Genomic DNA, 12270 nt, shown 5'->3' with positions numbered 1-12270 from the left:
CAGAAAATGCCACTTTTTTTCCAGCTAAGACTAAATTTAAACCAGAAAAATGTGGGGAACAAATCACAACTCTCCATCTGTGAGAAAATGTTGCTGTTGTTGGTCTCAGATAATAAATGTGTAACTACACGTATTGACAGTTGGTGAATGAATCGGACGCCTGTTGCCGACGTTAATGAAGCGACTTTCTTTGGACGCCAGCAGCTAAACAAACGCTATCGAGTTGTGTTTATTATGTGAGCAGCCATTAATTTGCTGCCAGCTCCATATTGAATATGTTATCAGGGAGCTGGCAGGGCAACGACAGCAGCAGCCTTAATAACAGCGTTTGGCAGGAGGAGTCACATTTCACCGTCTTTGTCTGAAGCAGGAATCTGTAAAATAAATTCGTCGGACTTTATTCTCTGGAGCCATTCGCACCTGTGGCTAGGTTTTATCTGCTCGGCTTCCATTAGTGCTCCGTGATGCAGAACTGCAGCGCATGTTGGGTAATTTTCTGCTTTGTTTTTTTTCTCCGGAGCTCATTGTCTGTTAACACTTTCTGTTTCCTCTTTCATTTGCAAACAACAGCCGTGATTTTAGCTCCGCGGTCACATTGGTGCAGCTTCATAACGAGCTGGAGGTGAAGGAAGGTCCACATTTGTTGTTCTTCTATGAGTTCTTCACACTTTATTTAGGTTCAAAACTGCAGATTAGGTGTCAATCAGGACATGAAGCCGGTTATTTATTTTCTTCGTACAACTCTGAGAAATTTGGAGGAACACAAAAGACGCAGATTGCCGCCGTTTCACGAGCAGAGAAAAATAAATGTTCCTAATAGAAGAGATCCTGTGGTGTTGTGCAAAGATGAGAGTTTAGACCCGCTAGTAAGTTGTGTTTTTCAGGCATGGTGGAGGCAGTATCAATGTTCCATGATAACAAAGGAAGAACATTCTCAATGCAAAATTATTCTAAAGTTCTTCTACTGCGAACATTCTGGCTGTGATGTTCTCCAGATGTTTTGGAGATGGTAAATATGAAGTAGAGCAAATCAGGACAAAGGAACGTTTCAAACCTGTTTCTGTGACTTAGGGATGTGAGATTTCTGCAGCTGATTTCTGACTAGTCTACGTTTCTACACAGATTCTTTGATTCCTCTCAGTTCAACGTGTCCAAATTGTTCATTTTAGAGCCTTGTTTGAAGGATCTAAAATGAACATTGCAGACCTTTGTTAATTCTTTACATTACATGAATGTTTGATGAAGAACATCTGGAAAACATTCCTAAAAGTTGGCTTGAGAACATTCCTCCTTTTGTTATCACACAACATCATCCGAATGTTGACATCAAAACATTAGACAAACATTCTCAAAACGTTCTTTAAAACGTGTAGGCAGCTGGAACACAGTTTTAACATTTAAGAGCTGGTTTTAACATTCCAGACATTAGCAATGTCTCTTAGACCAGGTAGAACCACATTTAAAGATCTTTGTAGCTCAGAAGAACATCTCAAACATCATGATATACTGACCTGACCAGTTCCTGTGAGGGTTCTAGCTGAATGTTGGTCCATTTAAACAGTGTCAGCAGCAGTGAGGGTCTCAATCTGTGGAGAACCAGAGCTTCCTTCTAGAGATTTGTGGTGGATAGTTACTCGAACTTCAGTCTAAAAGGTTGCCTTAGCATTTAACATCAGGAACGTCTCTTAGACCAGGTGGAACCACATTTAAAGATCTTTGTAGTTCAGAAGAACATCTATAAACATCTGAAACATCGTTAATCTGAGGGTTCTAGCTGGATGTTGGTCCATTTAAACAGTGTTAGCATCAGTAAGGGTCTAAGTTTGTTGAGTTTGTGGAGAACCAGATCTTTGTTCTAGAGATTTGTGGTGGATAGTTCCGAGAACTTCAGTCTAAAAGGTTAATCATATGACACAGTTTTAACATTTAACAGCTAGTTCTAACATCCCAGACATCAGGAACGTCTTAGATGAGTTAAAATCATGTCTAACCCAGCGTTGAATCGGCTTAAGACTCAGTGTTCTCCTCGGAGGCGTCAGGTTTACGGTTTATCTCCACATTTCTTGGACGTCGTGTCGGTTCCCATCCAGGCCTCGTGCTGTAAAATGGACCCTGAAGTCAACACGGATTTTAAAGCCTCAGAACGTGGAGAACCTCTGCTGTTATTCCTGCTGACTGGTAGCCGGGAACGTGCTGCAGCAGGAATAAACAGTGTTTGTCTTCCCGTCTGTGTGGATCTTGGCAGAATAAATGTGTTCGGGGAGCCTGAGGCCACAGAGTGCTGCAGGGATGGAGCTGCTCTGGGATCAGCGTTGGTGCCGTCGCCTCCTTCCTGCAGCTCCGCTTCAGACTGAACGCTGCAGCAGAACGGCTCGTTTAACGGACGGTGATTAAGCCGTGCATCATCTGAGCACAACAAACAAACAAAGTCATAATTAGTCCAGAAAACGGAGCAGCTAATGGTCCTTCACACCCAACTGCAGACTCCATCTGCAGCTCAGTGGATGCATTTAGCTGCAGCTGACAGACCGGCGGCTAATTAGTCAGAACATGTGAGCACAAGTCAGTCACAGTAACGGAATTAAACGGTAAAAAGAAGCAGAACCATCTCGAGGAGGATCAGAAGAAATGGACAGCATGTGAGTTAAATATGAATGTCGCTGCAAAGGCTCTGAATACTTCTGACCATGTGATATTTCAGTTTTTCTTTTTTAATGAATTTGCAAAAATTTCTACATTTCTGTTTTTTTCTGTCAAGATCTGGTGCTGAGTGTACATTAATGAGAAATAAAATGAACTTTTTTGATTTTGCCAAATGACTGCAATGACACAGAGAGCGAAACATTTCAAAGGGTCTGAATACTTTCCGTACCCACTGTATCTGGTGTGAAACAAATAGTTTAGTTTCCAACAGTTTCTTGACTTCATTTTATAGATTGTGTATTTATTGGACTCTTAAATGCTAAATGGAGAATATTTACATGACAAAGTACTGCAGTAAAACCAGTAAGTCAGTATATAATATTGTTTTTTCTTGTTTTCTCCAGTCCATTGGTGCTACTTGTCTGTTAGCATTCTGACATTAGCATGTAGCTGCTAGCATGGCTGCAGGTTCTAGTTTAGATGCTGATGTTCTGTTTTGGTTTCCAGCTGGTGTTTTAGCTGGAAGAGGGAACTCAGTGTGTAGTTTTAGAGGATCTTAAAGAGGAGAGGCGTTAGATTGTCTCCTACAGGACAGGTGTAGCTGCTGGGTGGTTCTCATCTGCAGCTATAAGATCAGCAGGAGTCAGGAGGAGTCCATGTCCAGTACAGTCAGGTAACAGAGGAGGAGGCAGTGAGGGATGCAGGAGGAGGAGCAGACTGAACAGACCAGGGAGGAGGAGGAACTTTTTACATGAATGGAATCAGTGGGGAGGACGAATGTCTGCAGACTGGAAATTATGAGCAGGAGGAGGAAAGTGAGCTGGATGAGATCTCCACGGCAACCATGGTGTCTGCGCTGGAGCCACAGCTCCCCCTGATGGACAGGTTGGAGAACTGCAGCTTCACACTGAAACCTGGAAACCTCAGACCTGATCTACTGGCACAGATGATGCAAAATATATTCATATTTAAGGTCCAGATGATGCAAAATATATTAATATTTAAGGTGGAATATTTTGTCTTCCTGTTGCTGAAACATTTTACAGATTACAGTAGACGTCTGGTCTCTGATTGTGATCATATAATGATTCTATTATTCACTGTGACCGTTATACTGCAGTTTAAATACAACCTGTCACAGTTTTACCCAATCATGGCACTAAATGGTAGCATTATAGTGATGACTGTTCAGTGGTTCAGTAGTAAACGCAGTAATAGTAGTAATGATAATAGTAGTAGTAGTGATAGTATTCGTGGTACTAGCAGTTGTAGCAGACTATGAAATGACCTCAGAAACAGGTAGATGTATTGATAAACTACTGATAAATCAATAGAATCTGTCTTTATTGTTGGTGTAACTTGAACTTTTCCTTTACTCTGTTCCTGGTCAGTAGCAGTGAAAGCAGAAGTAGTAGTAGTAGTAGTAGACTTGCAGGATTCTCAGCTGAAGCCCTCCAGCTGATCAGTAGTAGTACTGGTAGTCATTGTAGCAGTAGTAGTAGTATTAGTAGTGGATGAACACCATGATACAGGTCCTCCATCAGATTCTTGCTGCCTCAGAGGGAAGCTGCAGTAACGAGGACGCTGAGTCACATCTCTGCTGATCCTCTGAATAAAGCCGAGTCATCCAGACGATCGACCAATCAGAGGCTCTCTGCAACACTGGTTTGATTCGTCAGATTTCTGCAGATTAGTCAGCTGGAAAACCGACCAAAACAACTGTTCAGTAGTCCAAAATTACCCTAAATGTGTCCAGCATGACAAAAACTAGTCCAAAACAGCTTGAAAATGATCCAAATGACTCTAAAATCTGGTCAAAACGCCTAAACATTTGTGCAACAAGTCAACAACCACCCACTGTGACTGAAAACCTGTCTGACATCACTTGAAAATCGTCCAAAATGACAAAAATTGTGGTGAAAATCCAGGAGATCAGCAGTTTCACAAACACTCAAACCAACAATCAGACCTTAGATTCTGATGTGAGCATTAACTGAAGCTCCTCACCTCATAAACATGCTGTGAAACTGTCCAAAATGACTAAAAACGTTGCTCAACATGACAAAAATATTTCAAAATGGCTGGAAAACTGTCAAAAATGACTGTTCAGGAGTCCAAAAATACACTAAATGTGTCCAGCATGTAAAAAAAATGGTCCAAAATGACTGTTCAGTAGTCAAATGAGACAAAAACTAGTCCAAAACAGCTTGATAACTGTCTAAAATTATTCCACAATCCAGTCAGAATGTCTCAAATGTTCTCCAGCAGGTCCAAAATTATTTAAAACCTGTCAAAATTGGCAAAATCCCCCCCCCCCCAAACTGTACAGAATGACCAAAAAATTGTTCAACATAAAAAAAACATTTAAAAATGACAAAATTACTGTAAAACTGCCTAAAATGACTGTTTAGTAGTCTACAATTATAATAAATGTGTCCAGTGTGACAAAAACTAGTCCAAAACAGCTTCAAGACTCAAAAATCTAAATTTTGAAAAGTGGCTAAAAAGTTCTGCAATAAGTAAAAAAAACCAAACAAACATTCAAAGCAATTTAAAGCCTGTCCAAAATAGACTGAAAACTGGCAAAGTGTCAAAAAATGTCCAAAATGACAAAATGTTGACCAATAAGACCTACAAATCATCCAAAATCACCTATAAACTGTCAAAAATGACATAAAACGTCCAAAATGACCCCAAAAGATGACTAAAATGACAAAATGTTGACCAAAAAGACCTACACACTCCAAAATTACCTAAAAGATTTTCAAAATTTCCAAAAAAAACCTGTCCAACATTACTTAAAACACATTTGACATCATTTGAAAACAATGATTGGTCAGTATCCAAAAATACACTAAATGTGTCCAACATGTCAAGAACTCGTCCAACTCAGCTTTGAAAACTGCCTAAAATGACTGTTTAGTAGTCCAAAATTAGACTAAATGTGTCCAACATGTCAAGAACTCGTCCAAAACAGCTCGAAAATTGTCTAAAATGTCTCTAAATTTGTCCGTCCTTGGAGACTGTTGTGGTGGAAATCCAGAAGATCAGCAGCTTTGACTGAAGTCTGGTTCTGCTGGTGGAACATCATCCGTCTTTAACATTCAGCGCTGCAGAAATATGTTGGTGTCAGATCTGTGACGTGGCCGTCGTCAGGAGTTAAAACGCTGTAAAGAATCAGCAGCAACACACTGACAGACGCTGTTTGGTTTACACATCGTTACTGATAAATAAACTGCTTCATATTTAGTGGATTCATTACAGCTGAACACAAGCAGACAGAAAATCAACTCTAAAACTGGAACATCTGGACGCTTTTAAACAGAGGAATTAATGAAACGCTCATTCATTTAACATCAGTTCATCACAAACTGTCGTGTTGATTTTTGTTGAGCTCAAAGCTTAGACTGTAGAAGACATAAGAAGTTAACATGGAATAAAATGCACCAGTGTGCACCGCTAAAGGGAAGAGTTTTCACTTTATTTTAAATATTTAGTGAGCTTTCATCCCTGGTAACTAATGAGGTGATGTGTTGCACAGCTTGTCCAAAATCACTCCAATAAGACATTTCTTTTTTGTCACTCTTGTCTAAATAAGCAACAGAATTAAGACTAAACTTGTCCAGAATGACCAGAGGATTGTCCAGCATGATAAAATCTTGTCCAGCATGACTTAAAATCTGGTGAAAATGTCTCCATACTTGTTCAACATGACAAAATGATCCAAAATAACCTGAACACTGTCAAAAAAATGAGTCCAAAATTGTTGGATGATGTTTCAAACCCTGGTAGAAATGACTCCAAGTTGACAAATACGAGTCAAGAATTAACTGCAAATTGTCCAGTGTGACAGAAATTTGTCCAGATTTACTCAAAATCTCATCAAAATGTCTCTGATTTTGTCCAACATGTCAAAATAAAATTGTTAGAAATAACTGAAATTGCTCAAAACTTGTCCAAAAGGACTCAAAATGTGTGTCTTATGAGACTGTAGTGGTGACCAGGCTGACTGTTGTCCAACCAAAACAAACACAGAACTTAGAAAACTGTCCAAACTGACTAAAACGGTCCAAAATTATTTTAAAAGGGCCTAAAATGACTCCAGAATGATCCAAAAATGATTTTAACCCTGGTAGAAATTATTCAAAATGGGTCCAAGTTGACAAAATGTGCCCGAAATGAACAGAAACGGTCAAAAAATCATTTTAAAATTTCTCCAATGTGACACAAATTCATCCAAAAATCATTTTAAAATGGCCTACAATGACTCCAAAATTATCCAAAATGACTTAAAATTGGGACAAAATTTGTCAAAATTTGACCAAACATGTCAAAAAACATCCACAATGACTTAGACTGTCTAGAATGACTAAAATTGTCCAAAATGACAAAACAAATCTGAACAACATGACAAAAAAAATAGTCCAAAACAACGCAAAAATTATCTAAAATTACTTAAAATCTGAGTCTAAATGTCTCAAAATGTGACCAGGCATGTCAAAAATGCTGTCCAAAAGGACCTGAAAATGGTCCACAATTAGGACAACTGTACAGAATCACTCAAAATGCGTCCAAGTGACTCAAAATGCGTCCAACGTGACAAAAAATTGTCCAAAATGACTCCAAATGAGGTAAAAATGTCTCAAAATTTGACCAAACATGTCAAAAACTAGTCCAGAATGACTAAAATTGTCCAAAATGACTCAAAATACGCATAACATCACAAAAATTTGTCCAAAACAACTTGAAAACTGTCTAAAAATACTCAAAATCTCATCTTGATATCTCAAAATTCCACCAAACATGTCAACAACCTCATCCAAAATGACTTGAAAATCATCCACAATGAGGACAACTGTACAAAATCACTCACTGTCCACTGTTGGACAACCACAGAGACGATCTGAGTTACTGCAGACTTCCTGTCTCATCCAACCAGTCTGATGTCTCAACAAGTTTACATCCAACCAGTCTGATGTCTCAACAAGTTTACATCCAACCAGTCTGATGTCTCAACAAGTTTACATCCAACCAGTCTGATGTCTCACCATCTAAACACCTGTTGGAGGGTTGTTGAGACTTTAGCTTAAAAATAAATAAATAAAACTCAAACAAACTAAAGACAAAACCTGTTTAAGATTACCTAAGAGTTGTCTAATGTGACAGAAAATTGTAGAAAATGACTTAAAACTTGCTTGAATTAACTTGGAAACTGTCCAAAATGATGTAAATTGTCCAAAATGAGTCAAAATACATCAAACATGACAAAAATCTTTTGTCCAACTTGACAAAATATTAAATATCTGGTCAGAATGTCCAATAATGTGTCCAGCGTGACTAAACTTCGGTTTTTCAGACTGCTGCCACAAAATAAAAACAAAACTTCAGACTAAACCTGTATAAAATGACTTAAGGTTTGTTCAGTGTGACAGACACTTGTCCTAAAGGACTTAATTGTCCAAAATCACCTCAAATCTTTCCAATCTTTCTTTGTCCAGCGTATCCAAAACGTGTCCGACATGAGTTGAAAACTGTCCAAAATGACTCAGATGTCTAAACTGACTTTCCAACGGGACAAAACTTGTCCAAGAAATTAGCATTTGTCCAAATTCACCTAAAAAATTGTCAAAAATAATTACAAATTTGCTCAGCATAACAAAAACATTTCAAAATTACTTGAAATTTGTCCAAAATGACTTAAATGTCCAAACCGACTCAAAATTTGAGTCTCTTTATGATAATTCGTGTCTTTTGGTTGGGCTTATAGTACACTCTAATAAATAAAACACTGGGTCAACATAAAAACTTATGTTAACTGTTTCCACTCGAATTTTTAAGTTGAGCCAATAGCTGGCAGAATTACATTAAGTCAAAGCATGTTTTGAGTATGTTGAATTACCTTTTAGTCCGAACAAAAATGCATTTCTGAGTAACCACGAACTTAATAATTGTCAACATGAATACAAGTTTTTAAGTTGATCCAACATAATTTTTAAGTCAGGTGAAGAAGCTTTTTGGCCACAATTAAACAAATTTCTAAGTAACATGAACTTCATAAATGGTCAACATGAATGCAACTTTTAAGTTGATCCAACATAATTTTTAAGTAAGGTGAAGAAGCTTTCTGGCCACAATTAAACAAATTTCTTAGTAACAAGAACTTAATTAGCTGATCTCTGCAAGAGTGAAGTTAAGTCCTGTCCTATATTAAGGTTATGTTCAGCAGCTAGAAACTCTCTCCTGGTGTTCAAAATGAACAAAAATTCAGACAGAAATATTCAAATTCATAAGAACCATTTATTAAAATTATGAATAACACTAAATCCTTAACAGCAGCACTAAATCATTTAAAGTGCAAACAGCAGAAGTTGTAGGCTGCGTTCTCCAGACAAAGATTACTCCCATCAGCAAGGCACAGGATCTGGCAACATCAATCCCCTGCAGGATCTCGTTTCCCTCAACAATGATGGTTGCACACCCATCACCGATGATGGCAATCTTCATCACTGCATGGCAGGGTCTGCATCGAGATCCTCCACATCCTTGAAGAAGAATTAAAAGGTGTTAGGATCAGGGTTTTACACACAACTGTTTACAGCCTTGTCAGCGCCTGTGTGTGATCATGGAGGAATAATGAAATCATGTGTCTCCCTTTATACTGACAGGAGAAACTGGTATTAGAACTCATTAAGTGTTACAAGCATCCCCGGTCTCCCCTAAATCATATAAACAAGCAGTAGTGGGCTTATAGCAATTTAAATGACTAGTGTTTGATTCTTTTCTTCCATAAACTTAAGGGAACACTTATCTGTGTAGTCATGGACAGAGTCAGACCTGTCCACACAGACCTGAAGGTGTGTGGTGCGTTAGGACGCATGGCTGTGCCGTTACGGAGCGCACCGCGGTGTCTGCTGGTTCGTTTATGATCATAATGAACTCCTTTAGCTCCCCCGTCCCTCTCTGTCGGTTTTATCATAGCCCTGTTTAACTTTTCTCATATTTTGGGAGCCCAGAGGGCCGTCATAATGTGCTCTTCTCCGTAGGTGCGTAATATGTGTGCCTGGTCGTCCTGGTCAGACGACAGCCTGACGAGCGGTTACATCGTGTTATCAATACATTTGTAAATATAAGTGTAGCTGTCCATTTCATAAAATTGTATCATATTATCCATTGATACATTTAATTGAATCCACAGGAAAAAACATATTACCACTGAATCCCAAGCAGGTGAGCTTCTCACAGGCCGTCACCTCCTTATGGATTCAATACCGACCGCCTATTTTAGTTTCAAATGCGGGACAATTCGGTATTTTAAGGGACGGCTGGTAACCCAGAATTAGACTGTGATTCAGATGAAATAATAAATAAAACTCGCCAACACACAACCTATTTGTGTGCCGGTTTATAGTCACATGCCGAAATTAACCAATTACTCCCGCATTGAAGCCAGTACAGGCATCACCTAGCTAAGTTTACCTCGGCACACAGACTGCCCTACCAACACTGCACGCATTTAAAAGTAAGGACTTCCAGATTTCGATATTCAGTTACAGTAGGCTATCATCAACAGAATCCTGAGCGAATGCAAATAAGCATAAAATTACTTACGGTTCACCAAAATGCTTCATTGAGCTTCGGCTGTGCTTCGGCTGCTCACCATGTGCTCACTCTGGCCTTAAACATGGCCGCTCGCGCATGCGGGAAAGAGAGACTGTGGGTCGTTTACACGTCATCAAATAATTTTTTTACATTAGCAGAACTTAAAATCCAACTGTTTCATGAATGAACTGAAATTTTAAGCTCTGACAAGGTGATGGTAGTGTATTGAATCAAAGGCATTATTTCTATGTCATCCAGCTCAAAAAAATAACATTTACAAGTAAAAAGTCTAAATTGGATTACAGAACTTGATTTTTTATGTCACAACAATATATTTAAGTTATGACAAAGGTCCACAAATTACTTTTTAGAGTGTAGTTTGTGTGTCTTTGCGGTAGTTTTGACCCTTTATGTGGTCAGTTGTGTGTCTTTGTGGTAAATTTGGCCTGTCTTGTGGAAATTTGCCGTCTTTGCAGTAATTTTGTGTCTTTTTTTTATAATAATCTTGTGTCTCTTTGTGTAGTTTTTGTGTCTCTTTGTGGTATCTTGAACCATTTTGTGGTAATTTGTGTCTTTGTAGTAATTTTGTGTCTTTTTTATAATAATCTTGTGTCTCTTTGTGGTAGTTTTGTGTCTATCTGTGGTACTCTTGGAGCCATTTGTGGTAATTTGTGTCTTTGTAGTAATTTTGTGTGCCTTTGTGCTAGTTCTGGCCCTTTTTGTTGGTTATTTGTGTCTCTTTGTAATATCTTGGCCCATTTGTGGTAATTGTGGTAATACTTAATGACTTTCTAACAAACTGCCACTTATTATATTGTTTCTGGACTAAACCAGTAATAGAACAGGTGAATCGTTGCTGTTGCATTCAGGAAATCAGTGTAAATCAGTGAATCTGTGTTGGAAGATGTGATCTTTACCTCCTGTCCTCCGTCCATCGCTGTTTCCTTTCCAGCATCACGTCATCGTCCAATTATCCATCCAGAAATGTTCTTGGACTCAGATTCTTCGCCTCCGGTTTTTCACCAAACGAGTGTGGGTTTCCGTCCAGATCCTCTCCTCCAGTCCTCATAGTCTTCATGCAGGAATGTTAGAATCCTGTGGACACAAACAAACATCACATTAATCCACTTTTACATGAAATGTTTCAACATCTGGGAGTCACAAACTGGTTGACAGGAAGTCAGGAGTCGATGCACGTAAACCGACTAAACCTACATAAAACTGTAACTTCAGCTTAACATCAGTCATTCCACCACAAAGTCTTTGTTTTGGAGGAAAATGTGTCAAACTTTTGGTGTTTTTGAGTCCAAGATTCTTCAAGATGGGTTGATTGTTGCAGCGTTTTCTTCCACCAGTCTGTGGATCAATGTTTGAAGAGCTTCAGCTTCAGAAGTAAAGTAGTTGGAGTCCTGAACTTTAGTCGACTCATTGATCTGAACATCTGGTCTGCAGTGGTTCAACCTCTGATGGAATAAAACAAAGCAGCTACATGACTGGTCAGAAAGAGTTGACTCTTTATGGAGACAAGATTTTGTGGTGATTTCAGCCCTGATTGTGGTGATTTTGACCCTTTCTGTGGGTATTTGTGTCTCTTTGTGGTCATTTTGAGTGTTTTTGTGGTGATTTGTGTCTTTTGGTGGCAGTGTTGTGTCTTTGTGATAGTTGTAATTTTTCATATTGTAATTTTGTGTCTTTTTGTAGTCATATAGTACGTGTTTGTGGTAGTTCTCACCGTGTATGTGGTAATAGTTTTTTTGGCTATTTTGTCTTTTTGTAGTGATTTTACGTCTGTTTTTCATAATCACAGCCCTTATTTTAGTGATTGATAAAGTAATACAAACCAGTTATATGATGATGCAAAATTTGTTTTTAAAAATCCATATTTCTGTCTACTCAGATATTCCACCAGCCAGAAAACTTTTATGTTTCACCCAAAAAGGCAGATTTTTTCCATGTAATTGACACCAACAGTAGCTGTAGAGGCTCTAAAAAAAGAAATGTTTTATTAAAATGATGTTTTGTTGCACC

General features: G+C 38.5%; 2 long non-coding RNA genes across 2 annotated transcripts in view; both read right to left on the bottom strand.

Moving 5' to 3' along the window:
• LOC127537231 (uncharacterized) overlaps nt 1-2742 on the bottom strand; it is a 37328-nt gene extending 34586 nt beyond the window's left edge. The window contains exon 1 of the long non-coding RNA XR_007946865.1: nt 1512-2742. This is a non-coding gene — a long non-coding RNA (uncharacterized LOC127537231). The remainder of the gene's footprint in view (nt 1-1511) is intronic.
• A 6184-nt stretch (nt 2743-8926) lies between these two features.
• LOC127537223 (uncharacterized) lies at nt 8927-10404 on the bottom strand. The gene is made up of 2 exons (XR_007946849.1): nt 10252-10404; nt 8927-9185 (listed from the first exon to the last, which is right to left on the bottom strand). It is a non-coding gene; the product is annotated as an uncharacterized LOC127537223 (long non-coding RNA).
• Nucleotides 10405-12270: the final 1866 nt, after the last annotated feature.

The sequence above is a fragment of the Acanthochromis polyacanthus genome, chromosome 14 (assembly GCF_021347895.1).
Source record: "Acanthochromis polyacanthus isolate Apoly-LR-REF ecotype Palm Island chromosome 14, KAUST_Apoly_ChrSc, whole genome shotgun sequence".
Lineage (NCBI taxonomy): Eukaryota > Metazoa > Chordata > Actinopteri > Pomacentridae > Acanthochromis > Acanthochromis polyacanthus.
This window is presented reverse-complemented; position numbering and strand designations above follow the sequence as displayed.